Here is a 12566-nt window from a genome sequence, read left to right on the forward strand (position 1 = left end):
TCAACATGTGTGTTTACCTCCCTAAATTCTGAGCGATGTCTTTCTCAATTCTAAAATTTAGTTCTATATTTTAATTCCAAATTCGGAAAAAGCTTGAATTCCAAAATACACTTTGGCACAAGCATGCTGGATAATAACCATGGGCAAACAATGTGCTAAATAAGTGAAGTTCTACTAAGAAGACATCAGTTTAAAAAACAGAATGATTAGACCTGCATTTAGAATATATATAGGGGCCTAACAAAGATCAAGGCAAATCATTTCTCAAGTGCAAATCTAGCAATAAAATAATGTTTCTACCAATTTCATCTCTCAGGAAAGGTAAAGACCTAAAGTATACACCCCATCTTTATCCTAGCTTAAAGCATTCTGGTTATTAAGACTATTCTAAAATCCTATTGTATATTTCACTTCAAATACAGAGGCTTTTAAAAAAAGTCTCCCCACGATACCTCAGTAGAAAAAAAATCTCTTTTTTCCTAGTGTTCAAATCCAAGGAAGAAGAGTAAGAGGATAAGACACAAATCAAGCAATTTGATTATAATCTCTCATTCAAATACACTTCAAAGTGCACTTCAAATACAGGGGGTAAGACAAATAAGTTTCTATTTTAATGCAAGATTTTTCTAAGTACATTAAAAGTGCCATTCGGATAGAACAAAGTGATTTGATAAAATAATTTTCACTGACAAAGATTTCTCACTTTAAACACTTAATAATTTACATGTATTTAAACCTTTTAGCTCAAATGTAATTCTATCTATGCACTGCTCAGACTTTCATTGGGGAGAAGGACATCAATGTATTTAGTTGCATTCAATCAAAATGCTGCCTGTGTAAAGGCAATGAATTTGTCCCTACTAAGACGAAGTCAGATTCTAGAATCAATTCAATTCCTTCCAGGAATTCTCAGGGATTAAAAGATTCCTTTTTTATTTTTTAATATGAAGAATCAGATATGGCATATCTCCAACTCCTTGTTTTGCTACAGACTGCAATGCTTTGAAGGTTAAAAAAGAAGAAGACGAAAAAGAAAAACTTCCAGTCAACAGTTCTACTTGAGTTCAACTGAATCTTCGGTAAGTCAGGCAAAACTCATAAAATATTTTGCAACAGCGTTTCCAACGTAAAAAAAGATTCTAACTCCCACTTCTCCAATTGTCTTTCTAGTCCCTGAACGTTGAAAAAACCAAAGAAGCTATCGCATTTGTATAGTTTTCAGGTAGGCTTAAGGTTTTGGAGCTGTATTGCCAAAAACAAACAAAAACAAAACCAAAAAACAAAGAATCACCTTACCTCTTAACTCAAGTTTACATTTTACTACGTAAAACTTTCTTGCTCTCCAGGTTCATTGGCTAAGTAAATTACTTGACAATGAAAATGTATTCACCAGAGTAATTATGCTAAATTTTAGTAGTGGTTCAGAAAGTTTGGTGTTTGAATGCAACTGCTGTTTCTTTCTGCAGTAAAACATTTGTCTTAGCTTATAAGACATCTGGACATTTCTACATTGAGTCACTTTGATCAATACTGCGGCATTTCCCCCATGGATTGGTGTAAATGGACAAAGGACACTGTTCTAGCTCCAAGATCAAATTCCTCGCTCTGTGCCTCATCCCAGCCTCGCGTCTCCCCCGGCGGGGCCGCGACCGCACTTTCCGCGCTCTAGTCCAGGGTCACTTTCCGCAGGTTCAGACCTCTGTCCCCTCCGCCCAGGCCCGGGCCCCTCTCCCGGCGCAGCTTCTGGATCCCGAGAGCCGGCAGATTCAGGAGCGAGGCTGGCGGACCCCACCGTATTTATTCACGTAGTTTCAGCACTTTTCCCTCCGCAGTGAAGGCCCTGCGGGCACCTTCCCGGTGTGACTGGGCACACGAGAAAGGCAGAACAAGAAAGGGCATGAACGCGGCGCGTCATCCCCCGAAACCCCCTCCGCTCACCAGAAAATTCTCACCGGGGAGGCGACGCGGCCACACCTACCTGCGCCAGGTGAGGCAAGGACTGGCGCTTGGGCGCAGCCGGGGCTCAGCCGGGGCGCAGCGCGGGGCCGCCAGCTCCTCCTCGCTCTTCTGCCGCCCGGGGTGGCCTCAGCCGCCCGGCTGCGGCGCTTCCTCATTTTGGGCAACTTCCTTAACGCGCCCGGGCAGGCGGCCCGCACTTCCTCCCGATGTCGCGCCCCGCCGCCTGGCCCGCCCTGCTGACCGCGCCCGTGCGCCCGGAGCTGGGCGGGCACGGGCTGGAGCGCTGGGCCGGCCCGCGGGATCCGCCTAGGCGGCTGCACCGGCAGAGGAATCCAGGTGCGGCGCGCCGCTCTCCTCCCGCCGGGTAAGGGCCCTTCGCAGGCAGGGAAGGTGGGACTGCCCGCGACCCGAACCACATCGGTTGCCCTCATCCCCGCCAGCGCGGTAACTTCTCTTACTGCCCAGGACCCAGGAACACTCAGCGGCCCTTTCCATTTGCTGTGCAGCAAATGGGGTAGAGACTCCACTGCAGGGCATAGTCCCTGGAGGGGGTATCTGGGTCACCAAGCCAACAGGCTGCAAGCCACCGTGCTGGAGCACTCAGGAGGCCGGGGCAGTGCTGAGGGGCCCGGTAGGTGAACAACAGACTTCACGGAGCACTAGTGGGCAATGGAGCGCGCTGCTTCTGAGGGCTTATTACTAAAGACTGCTTTCTTTGTAACACGACGGCTCTGACGTCTACAGCCAAATAAATTAAACGTAATCCTTTCCTATAGTCCTAAAAACGGTGTTGACTTATCTGCCTGATACACTTCTCTCAATTATCCTCCTTTTCCTGTTGGACATTCCTCTTTAAAATGTTCCCACAAAAACGGTATCCAGACCTTCTTGATAAAACCGATTGGCAGCGTCTGTTTTAAAAAGCTTTACCCTGAGCCAAAATGCGAGAAGCAAAATAAAATACGTATAATGTGCTGGATTGTAATTGCCATGGAGAAATTATAAAGATGGGACTGTTTATACTTAATGGAGCCCTCAGCCTTTTCTGTTTCCAGCGTTATTAGATTTTAATTCATTTTTGCAATTAATTTTTTAAACCTGTTAAAACTTCAACTGAATTACATTTAAATCAGTTTAATTGAGAAATGAATGATTTGGGAATGGGGTAGCTTCCAGAATCAAAGCAGATTCAGAGACTCCAGGGATGCCTCATGGTCAGAACAAATTCACAGACAAAAAAAGAGGAAGATATGGACAGAAATCAGAAGTGAAGTAGAGAAACAGCTGAATTGGTTACAAGTTGGCGTTTGCCTTGTTTGAATACTTAGCAGTTTATGAGTGTTTGAAGTATGGCCGCTGGGATTGGCCAAGACTCAGCTGTTGTTACAGGCCTCATACTCCTAAGTTAGATTTTCAGTCTTGCCTGCCTGTTAAAGCTAGGTTACAATTCATCCACAAGGACTCAAATATAGAAGTCTGGAGTCTTTTTCAGGCCACATTTAGTTTGCTTTAACAATTCCCCTTCTTTTGGTCATTTTCTCGATTTTGAGAGATTGACCAAAACTTTAGCACTGGTGTCACTATCACCATTGTAAATATATTTATATGGTCTTCAAACCCACTGGGAAATAGTAGAACAGTGGGTTTTGCAAGGAGGGAACAGGGAGTAGTTAGAGGGTAACTCCTTATGCTGGAACATCCTGTTTGCAGGGAAAAACAAAACCTGGTCTGTTCTGGGCACATTTAGCACAAGCGACTCCATTTTGGTTTGGTTTGGTTTGGTCTGTTGGGAGCTAGTGCATGAGCTCAGTCCAAAACAATGGTCTCCCGTAATTTTGTTTAATAAAATTCCCCCTTTTGGTTCAGGTTCTCACTTAGGTGAAAGTGTGACCAAAACATGCTGAGGACAATCAACATGTCATTCATAGATTATGGTGTCCTCATGGTTGCATATTTCTTTCAGCTTTTGCTATTCCAGTTGAAGAAAGACCATTTGGCATTCTAGAGATGGCCATGTGCAAACATTTAAAACGTTTGAGAGAATACAGTGCACCAGGGAGACTACTGTTGTGACTACCAGGAGGATAATACCAAGAGTTTGCTCCTTACCCAGGATCCCCATAAACCAAACTACCTAAAATCAAACAGATCAAAGAATGAGCTAGACGAATTCATAGCAAAAAGAACACCAGATTCACTAAAGCTTAAGACTAGCCTCAGAATTCTTTTTTGCATTAATCAAAACTTTACAGAGGAGATAATCTGTGGTTTTTACCATTTATTCAAACAGTTTGCACAGAGAGAGATAGAGGCCAGAAGTCTGACTGGTAAGAAATTCTTACCCTTTTTCTGGCATGCCAGACTTCTGGGCTCCCTTTCCCTAGGGAGCAGCCCTAGTGACTCAGCTCACCATACCATAGCCCTGGGGGCCAAGCTGCAACACTAAAGAACATTTTTTATTTTTTAAATGCACTTTAGTGCACTGTAATTCATTTGGAACATTCCTCTGTAAGTTATCTTTAGTAACATTTGCCATTTCTGTAAGACTCATTGCTTTCTAGGTCTAATGTATAAGCTGGAAGGAACTCAGTTTTCCAAAAATTAAGTATTCCATTTTTACCTAAAATATTGGCTTTGCTCTCAGATTTCCTTGATTACTTTAGCCAGTGATTTTTTCCTACCTAAGCATGCAAGAAAAATGAAACAAATGGGGTAGAACACAAAAATCCCTGCACATTTTCAAAAGCCAAATTTTACAACCCCTGCAATATTAACATTTACTACCTGTTTCTTTTTGACCCAGTCAGATGTAAGAGGTCTCTAACTGAATCCAAGCCAGTTAATTACCAGATAAAATCCTATCCTAGATCCAGTCCAGTTTCTGTCATGATTTCCAAACCTAGTTTGGAATAGAAATTTGCTTGAAGATACCTGGAGAGCTCAAAACACAAATCTATGGTAATCCAAAATTTGAGAGATAATTAATTACCACAATCCCAGCTGCTGTGAGAGACCAAAGGACACATGCAGGTCCTGCAGTTACCTTGCTTGTTCACTCAGTGCTCCTAGGGGTTCTTAGAAGCTCTACTTTGGGCCCCACTTCTGACACCATCTATTAAAAGAAAAACCTCAGCCGAATTAAATTTAAGGCAGTTTAATTGAGCAAAGAATGATTAATAAATTGGGCAGTGCCCAGAATCACAGCAGATTCAGAGACTTCAGGGATGCCTCATGGTCAGCAAATTTATAGACAACGGGAAGTGGCATACGGAAATTGGGTGAGGTAGAGAAACAGCTGGATGGGTTACCGGTTGGCATTTGCCTTATTTGAACAGTTTGAACACTCAGCAGTGTATGAGCGGTGGAAGTATGGCCACTGCAATTGGCCAAGACTCAGCTATTGTTACAGGCACAAACTCCTAAATTAGGTTTTCAATCTTGTCTGCCTATTAAGCTAGGCTACAGTTCATCCACAAAGACTTAAATATCAAATATGGAGTCCTTTTCAGGTCATACTTAGGTTGCTTTAACAAACCTAAATGGAAGATTTCTATTATGGTTATATTTGTTTATCATTGGACTTAATTTTACTTCAATTAGCAGGCAAAATGGCCATTGTTCCTGAGATGGAGGCTGCAGCATGTCTACAGGTGGTTTTCAGAGTTGGCAATATTGTTGGAGATGGGCACTGGGGGGCCAGTGTATAAAAAGGCCTAAAGGCTGGGCATGGTGACTCACGCCCATAATCCCAGCACTTTGCTAGTCTGAGGCAGTTGGATCATGAGGTCAGGAGTTCAAGATCAGCCTGGCTAACATGGTGAAACCCCGTCTCTACAAAAAAATTAGCCAGGTGTGGTGGTGTGCATCTGCAATCCTAGCTACTCTGGAGGCTGAGGCAGGAGAATAGGTTGAACCCAGGAGGCAGAGGTTGTGATATGGGGATCACACCACTGCATTCTAGCCTAGGCAACAGAAAGACTCCATCTCAAAAAAAGGAAAAGTACATATATTTGTTTTCTTATTCTGCTATGTTAATTTCAACATGTGAAGTCTCTTCGTGCCTATTGATGTTGTCTAAATGCTTCTACTGTTGCTTGCTTAGGGTATTGTTTATTTGTGCACTTGGTTATTGTCAGTTGGTGCTTCTATGAAAGAATCTTTGAGGCTGGGTAATTTATAAAGAAAAGCGGTTTGTTTGGCTCCCAGTTCTGCAGGCTATACAAGAAGTATGGCACCAGCATCTGCTTCTGGGGAAGGCTTCAGTCAGCTTCCATACATGACAGAAGGCAAAGGGGAGCCCACGTATGCAGAGATAACATGGTCACGGAAGGAGGAACAGAGAGAGGAGGGAGGTGCCAAGGTCTTTTCAGCAACCAGTTCTCGAGAAAACCATTACAGCAAGAACTCTCATTCCCAGGGCAAGACACCAAACCATTCACAGGGGATCCACCCCCCAGGACCCAGACAACTCCCACTAGGCCCCACCTCCAACACCGGGGATCAAATTTCAACATGAGACTTGCCAGGGCCAAACAAATCACAGCCAGACCATAGCAGTTATATCTGACTATGAGCCATTAATTGTCCTTAAATAGTTATTTGTGGGGATTAGTTCAGGCTAGGAGGAAGGTATTTGAAGAGAATTTGTCTTTGCTTCTTTCAGATGTCTAGGGTGGAACTAGTCTTTGGACAATTTAAGGTAAATTCTTCATTTATGCTTTTTGGACCTTCTATGTGATCTAAATTTGGGCTGTAAATTGGTGCACAATTTTGGTCAACTCATAGTTACAGTTTCTCAGGGGGGATTGTTTTTCCTTTCTTTCTCTGCACTTCCTTTCACATTTTCAGATTCTTGAAATCTGTGTTTCTTGTATGCATGTCTTTCTCTTCCTTAGTTTACTCCTTCATTTTGGTGACACAATCCCCCACCCCCGGTAGTTCTTTGAGAAATGAAAGTAGATATTTTTAAGACCATTTATTTCTAAAATATCAAACTTCAAGTTGGCCGATGGCTTGGATTATATAGTATTCTAGTTTAGAAGTTTTGTTTTTCACAATTTTTAAGTCATTATTCTATTATCTTCTTGCTTCAGGTGTCACTCTTGATAAATCCAAACAATTCTGATTTTTTAATCTCTTATTTCTACTTTGACGGAAGTTAGATCTTCTATTTGTCTGAAGTGTTTTGAAATGAATGATATATGGTAATAATATGAGGGCTACAGGACCAAATTGTTCTTTATTATCAGCATGATGCAAGCTTAGTGTAAAATATTAAATTATTTTTTAGTTACAAATTGAAAAATATGCATTTTATTTATGAGAAGTTTTCTTCAATTGTTTTATTGATGATTTCCTTCCTTTCACTTTTCCATTTTGCCTTTCTGGAACTATTATATTTGGCTGTTGGGCCTTTGTCTTTGTGGTATATTCTTATGGGCTTTTGCTGTTATTTTTATAGTACACTATCTTAAAAATGGTATTGCTGAGCCAAATGTTACATACCTTTTAAATTTTTAAATGTAATTTTTTGTTAGTAAGCAAGCTGTAATGATTTGCACTTTCCCTATGAGAAGTCTCACCTCTTCACATGTTTCAAGAACTGAGAGTTTTTGTGATATGACGGATGAATGGGAACATCTCCATTTTCTGTTTGCATTTCTCATCCCATAGGGAGACTGAGTATCTTTTCATGCATTTTTGAACATTTTCAGTCCTCTTATAAATTGCTTGTTTAAATCCTATGCTCATTTTTCTACTTGGTGGCTAATTGATTCCTTATCCATTTATAGGAGCTTCTTCATGTGAAAAGTACAATCTCTTGTCATGCTTGTAGATGCAATCTGCATTTCCCTTTTTTTATTTTGGCTTTGTTATGCTATTGTATGACTTGGGGTTTTATACAATTAAATATAATTTTACAATCTCTCTGTTTTTCATATTTCTTTTTAAAAATGCCTATATGAAAATTGCTAAGAAAATAAATCTTAAGTGTTCTCAAAACACACACACACACACACACACACACACACACATGCATGCATGCACACAATAACTATTTGAGGTAATGGATATGTTAAGTAGCTTGATTATGGTAATCACCTTACAATGTGTATATATCAAAACATCACATTGTATTCTATAAACATATACAACTTTTATCTGTCTACTATATTTCAATAAAGCTGAAAAAATTTAAAATAAAATAAACTTCAGCACTTAAACTTAACCTTGCCAATAAAAAGAAACCATTTTTAAAATGTCTTGCCTTCTCAGTCTCTTATATTTTATTCTAATATTTATATTCTTTAACTGCTTTTATACTTAGATTTTTCCTCTGGGATTTATTTTAACTTTGTATGTAGCATGACATATGTAACTAACTTGGTTTTCTTCCAGATGGATACACATGATTATACCAATTTTCATAAACAATCCTTTTCCCACTAAATGGAAGTGCCAGTTTTCTCATACATTGATTGTAGTGCTTCATCATATATCGTACCTATTTTGAATTCTAATCTTTTTCTGACCAGTTTGCTTTTCTTTGGACCAAAAGCATAGTTTTAAAAACAGCTACTGTTGAAAGCCAATGTCAAAAGAATTAAGAACTGGGAGAAAATGTTGGAAAAAACACATCTGTTAAAGGACTGTTACCCAAAATACACAAAGATCTCTTATAATTAAAAAATAAGATAAACAATCTGATCAAAAAATTAGCCAAACACCTTAAGAGACAGCTCACCAAAGAAGATATACAGATGGCAAATAAGTATATGAAAAGATGCTTCAACGTCATGTATCATCAGGGAAATGCAAATGAAGACGGTGAGCTAACAGGATGACAAAAATCCAGAACACCGACTGCACTGAACACTAGTGAGAATGTGGAGCAATAGAAATTCTCATTCATTACTGCTGTGAATGTAAGATGCTACAGCCACTGTGGACGACAGTTTGGCAATTTCTTACAAAATTAAACATCCTCTTACTACATAATCCAGTAATTGTGCTTCTTGGTATTTACCCAAGTACAAATATAATACTGGATGGACTCTGTCAAGTAGAGATCCCACATGCTGCATCTATCAATGCTCTACAGCTTCAGGGTGTTATTCTGTTGTTGTATTGCAGTGACATCAAGGTGGGTACATGGTTTCCCATTGAAACCTTATGTTCACACAAAAACCTGCACACAAATGTTTACACCAGCTTTATTTACTAAATTTATCACCAAAACTTGGACACAAAAAAGATGTCATTTGGTAAGTGAATGGTTATATAACCTGTGGTACATCAATGTAACAGAATATTATTCCACACTAAAATGAAATGCACTACTAGCAAGTTATGAAAAGAGATGGATGAAACCTAAATGCATATTTTTTTTTTTTTTTTTTTTTTTTTTCTGAGACGGAGTTTCGCTCTTGTTACCCAGGCCGGAGTGCAATGGCGCGATCTCGGCTCACCGCAACCTCCGCCTCCTGGGTTCAGGCAATTCTCCTGCCTCAGCCTCCCGAGTAGCTGGGATTACAGGCACACGCCACCGTGCCCAGCTAATTTTTTGTATTTTTAGTAGAGACGGGGTTTCACCATGTTGACCAGGATGGTCTCGATCTGTTGACCTCGTGATCCACCCGCCTCGGCCTCCCAAAGTGCTGGGATTACAGGCTTGAGCCACCGCGCCCGGCCAAATGCATATTACTAAGTGAAAGAAGCCCTCTGAAAAGGCTACATACTATATAATTTCAACAGGTGATATTCAGAAAAGAGCAAAGCTATCTGGTCAGTAAAAAGATCAGTGGCTGCCAGGGGTTGGTGGGGAGGGCAGGATGAATAGAAGGAGCACAGAAGTTTTTTTAGGGCTGTGAAAGTACTCTGTCTGACATTACAAGGGTGGACACACATCATTATACATTTGTTAAACGCCATACAATATACAACACCAAGAGGGAAGCTCAATGTAAACTATGGGCTTTGGGTGATTATAATGTGTCACAGTAGGTTCATCAATTGTAAGAAAATGCAGCAGTCCGGTGGAGCATGTTGATAATGGGGAAGGCTGTGCATGTGTGGGGTCAGTGGATACATGGGAAACCTCTGCCCCTGCCTCTCATTTTTGCCGTGGATCTAAAACTGCTCTAAAAATAGTGTTTAATTTAAAAAATAGATTTTTTTTGGTAGCAGTGGCAAGTATTCCTAATAGGCAATCCCTTAAATGAATGAAAGTACAAAGGAAATATAAACATCCCAAATTCCAGACATAATCATCATTAACATTAGGTGATCATTATAAAATTCTCTTTCTATATGTACACATGACAATAGATATAAAAATGGGCATCATTTTAAATATAATACATTTATTATACATTTCATGCATATTAAATATGAGCATTAAATATGACATTTAATTCTACTTAAATTTAACAGAATAAAAAGTTCTGAAATGGGATCTAAAGAATTGCTGATTTTATAGAAATGATTATTTGCTATAAATGTATCATTGCTGGCATGATCCCACTATGCTTAAAGGAAAAGATAAATGAAAATAATAAGCAGTTTTAATAATTTATCTAAACCATAAGCTTTAACAGACAGTATCAGTAACTCTGCTATGGTACATGAGCCAATTACCTCTCTCGCTCAGTTCACCTCTCAAGTTTTGCTAGCTATATGAGTTTTACGTGGTTAAATAAAAAAATTTTGCATGATTTATTGCAACCATAAATCCTCAGTGGTTTCTTCTTAGTTCTCCATTTAAAGGATGCCACATTCACCTCCAGACCTTTCTACCACCACATCTCATTCCTAACTTCTCTATTGGTTAGTTGGATGGACTCCATTGAGAAGTGATCTTGCTTACTGCATCTATCAATGCTCACCAGTTTCAGGATGTTATTCTGTTGCTGTTGTATTGCAGTGACATCAAGGTGGGCACATTGTTTCTCCATCCTACTTCCCTTTGTCCTAGACTCAGTAGATGTTTGTCCCCTGACCTTTTGGCATTGAGTGCTGTTTTGGAGGAATGTGATAGGAGCCGGTCCTTTGCCCTCTTTTGGATGAGTTTCTCTTCTTTCCAGGTGACTGAAGGAGTCTTTCTTTACCTGAGATATTAGGAAACTTGACAAAGGTATATACTGGTAGAGCTCAACCAGCATCTTTTCTTTCTTTTTTTGAGATGGAGTTTTGCTCTTGTTGCCCAGGCATTTGGAGTGCAATGCTGTGATCTTGCTCATTGCAACCTCTGCCTCTTGGGTTCAAGAGATTCTCCCGCCTCAGCCTCTTGAGTAGCTGGGATTACAGGTGCCCACCACCAAGCCCAGCTAATTTTTTATGTGTTTTTAGTAGAGTCAGGGTTTCACCATGTTGGCCAGGGTGGTCTCAAACTCCTGACCTCAGGTGATCCTCCCACCTTGGCCTCCCAAAGTGATGGGATTACAGAGAAGCCGTTACACCCAGCCATCTTTTATTTATTAGCACAATGCACTCTTTATTAGTAGATTTAGATCTTCATTCAAATATTATTATATCGTATGATTATAAATACCTTTTAATTTTTTTTTTTTTTTTTTTTGAGACAGAGTTTCGCTCTTGTTACCCAGGCTGGAGTGCAATGGTGTGATCTCGGCTCACCGCAATCTCTGCCTCACCGCAATCTCCGCCTCCTGGGTTCAGGCAATTCTCCTGCCTCAGCCTCCTGAGCAGCTGGGATTACAGGCATGCGCCACCATGCCCAGCTATTTTTTTGTATCTTTAGTAGAGACAGGGTTTCACCATGTTGACCAGGATGGTCTCGATCTCTTGACCTCGTGATCCACCAGCCTTGGCCTCCCAAACCTTTTAATTTGTTAGGTTCTTCTCTTTAAGTATATTAATTTTTTTGTCATCGATGTTTATTATCTTTTCTCTGATTGTAGTAATCTATTTTTTCCCCTGGTTCACAGTGATTTTCTCTCTCTCCCTTACTCTCTCTCTCTCTCTTTTTCAGTAATTAAATGTTCAGCTGGGTCTGCTTCATTTCTTGTTATTTCTAACTTACCTGCAGGTAGAATTATTGGTCCTCAAATTATTTCCCTATCTCTTGTTCCCTCTATTGCTCTCTTTTTAGTTATTTTCTCTTGGTTATTCAATTGTTTCTTGAGTTTTTTAAAAAAGTGAATTCATGCTCATATATCAAATTTTGTAGCCTGTGCACTTAAAATTCTTTCAGACTGGATTTTATTTTTAACATTGGCATGATATTTTTAAGGTTTGCCTAGCTGCTAGTTCATTCATTTTATCTTGTCCACACTTGGCAGCTTTCTTCAGACTTTCACTTTGCTCTGCCCCTTTGTGTGTGGCAGCTCCTTAATCCTCATGTCAGACCCTTTCTTACCCCTTTTGTGGATTACATTTGATGGCTTAATATTCCGTTTGAGCTTGATTTTCTACAGCCTTTGAGCATGGGAAGGGTGGGAGTGGGCTTAGCTGGAGTTGTGTTGGGCACACTGGGCTCCTCCCTCCAATGTGCGATTGTAAGGAACATAAGGGCTTCACTCTTCATTGAGGGAAGAAGAGGGCTGAGTTTATCCTGTCCATTGGTGGGCATCTGTGAGCTTCAGCTC

General features: G+C 40.3%; 1 protein-coding gene across 10 annotated transcripts in view; it reads right to left on the reverse strand.

Annotated features, from left to right (window-relative positions):
* Nucleotides 1-2099, reverse strand: part of SYK (spleen associated tyrosine kinase) — an 80627-nt gene extending 78528 nt beyond the window's left edge. For all 10 annotated transcript variants that reach the window (XM_008992651.5, XM_078348318.1, XM_035299866.3 and 7 more), the window contains exon 1: nucleotides 1979-2099. The gene's annotated coding sequence lies outside the window, so the exon portion shown is untranslated. The remainder of the gene's footprint in view (nucleotides 1-1978) is intronic.
* Nucleotides 2100-12566: the final 10467 nt, after the last annotated feature.

This window comes from Callithrix jacchus, chromosome 1, assembly GCF_049354715.1.
Source record: "Callithrix jacchus isolate 240 chromosome 1, calJac240_pri, whole genome shotgun sequence".
NCBI lineage: Eukaryota > Metazoa > Chordata > Mammalia > Primates > Cebidae > Callithrix > Callithrix jacchus.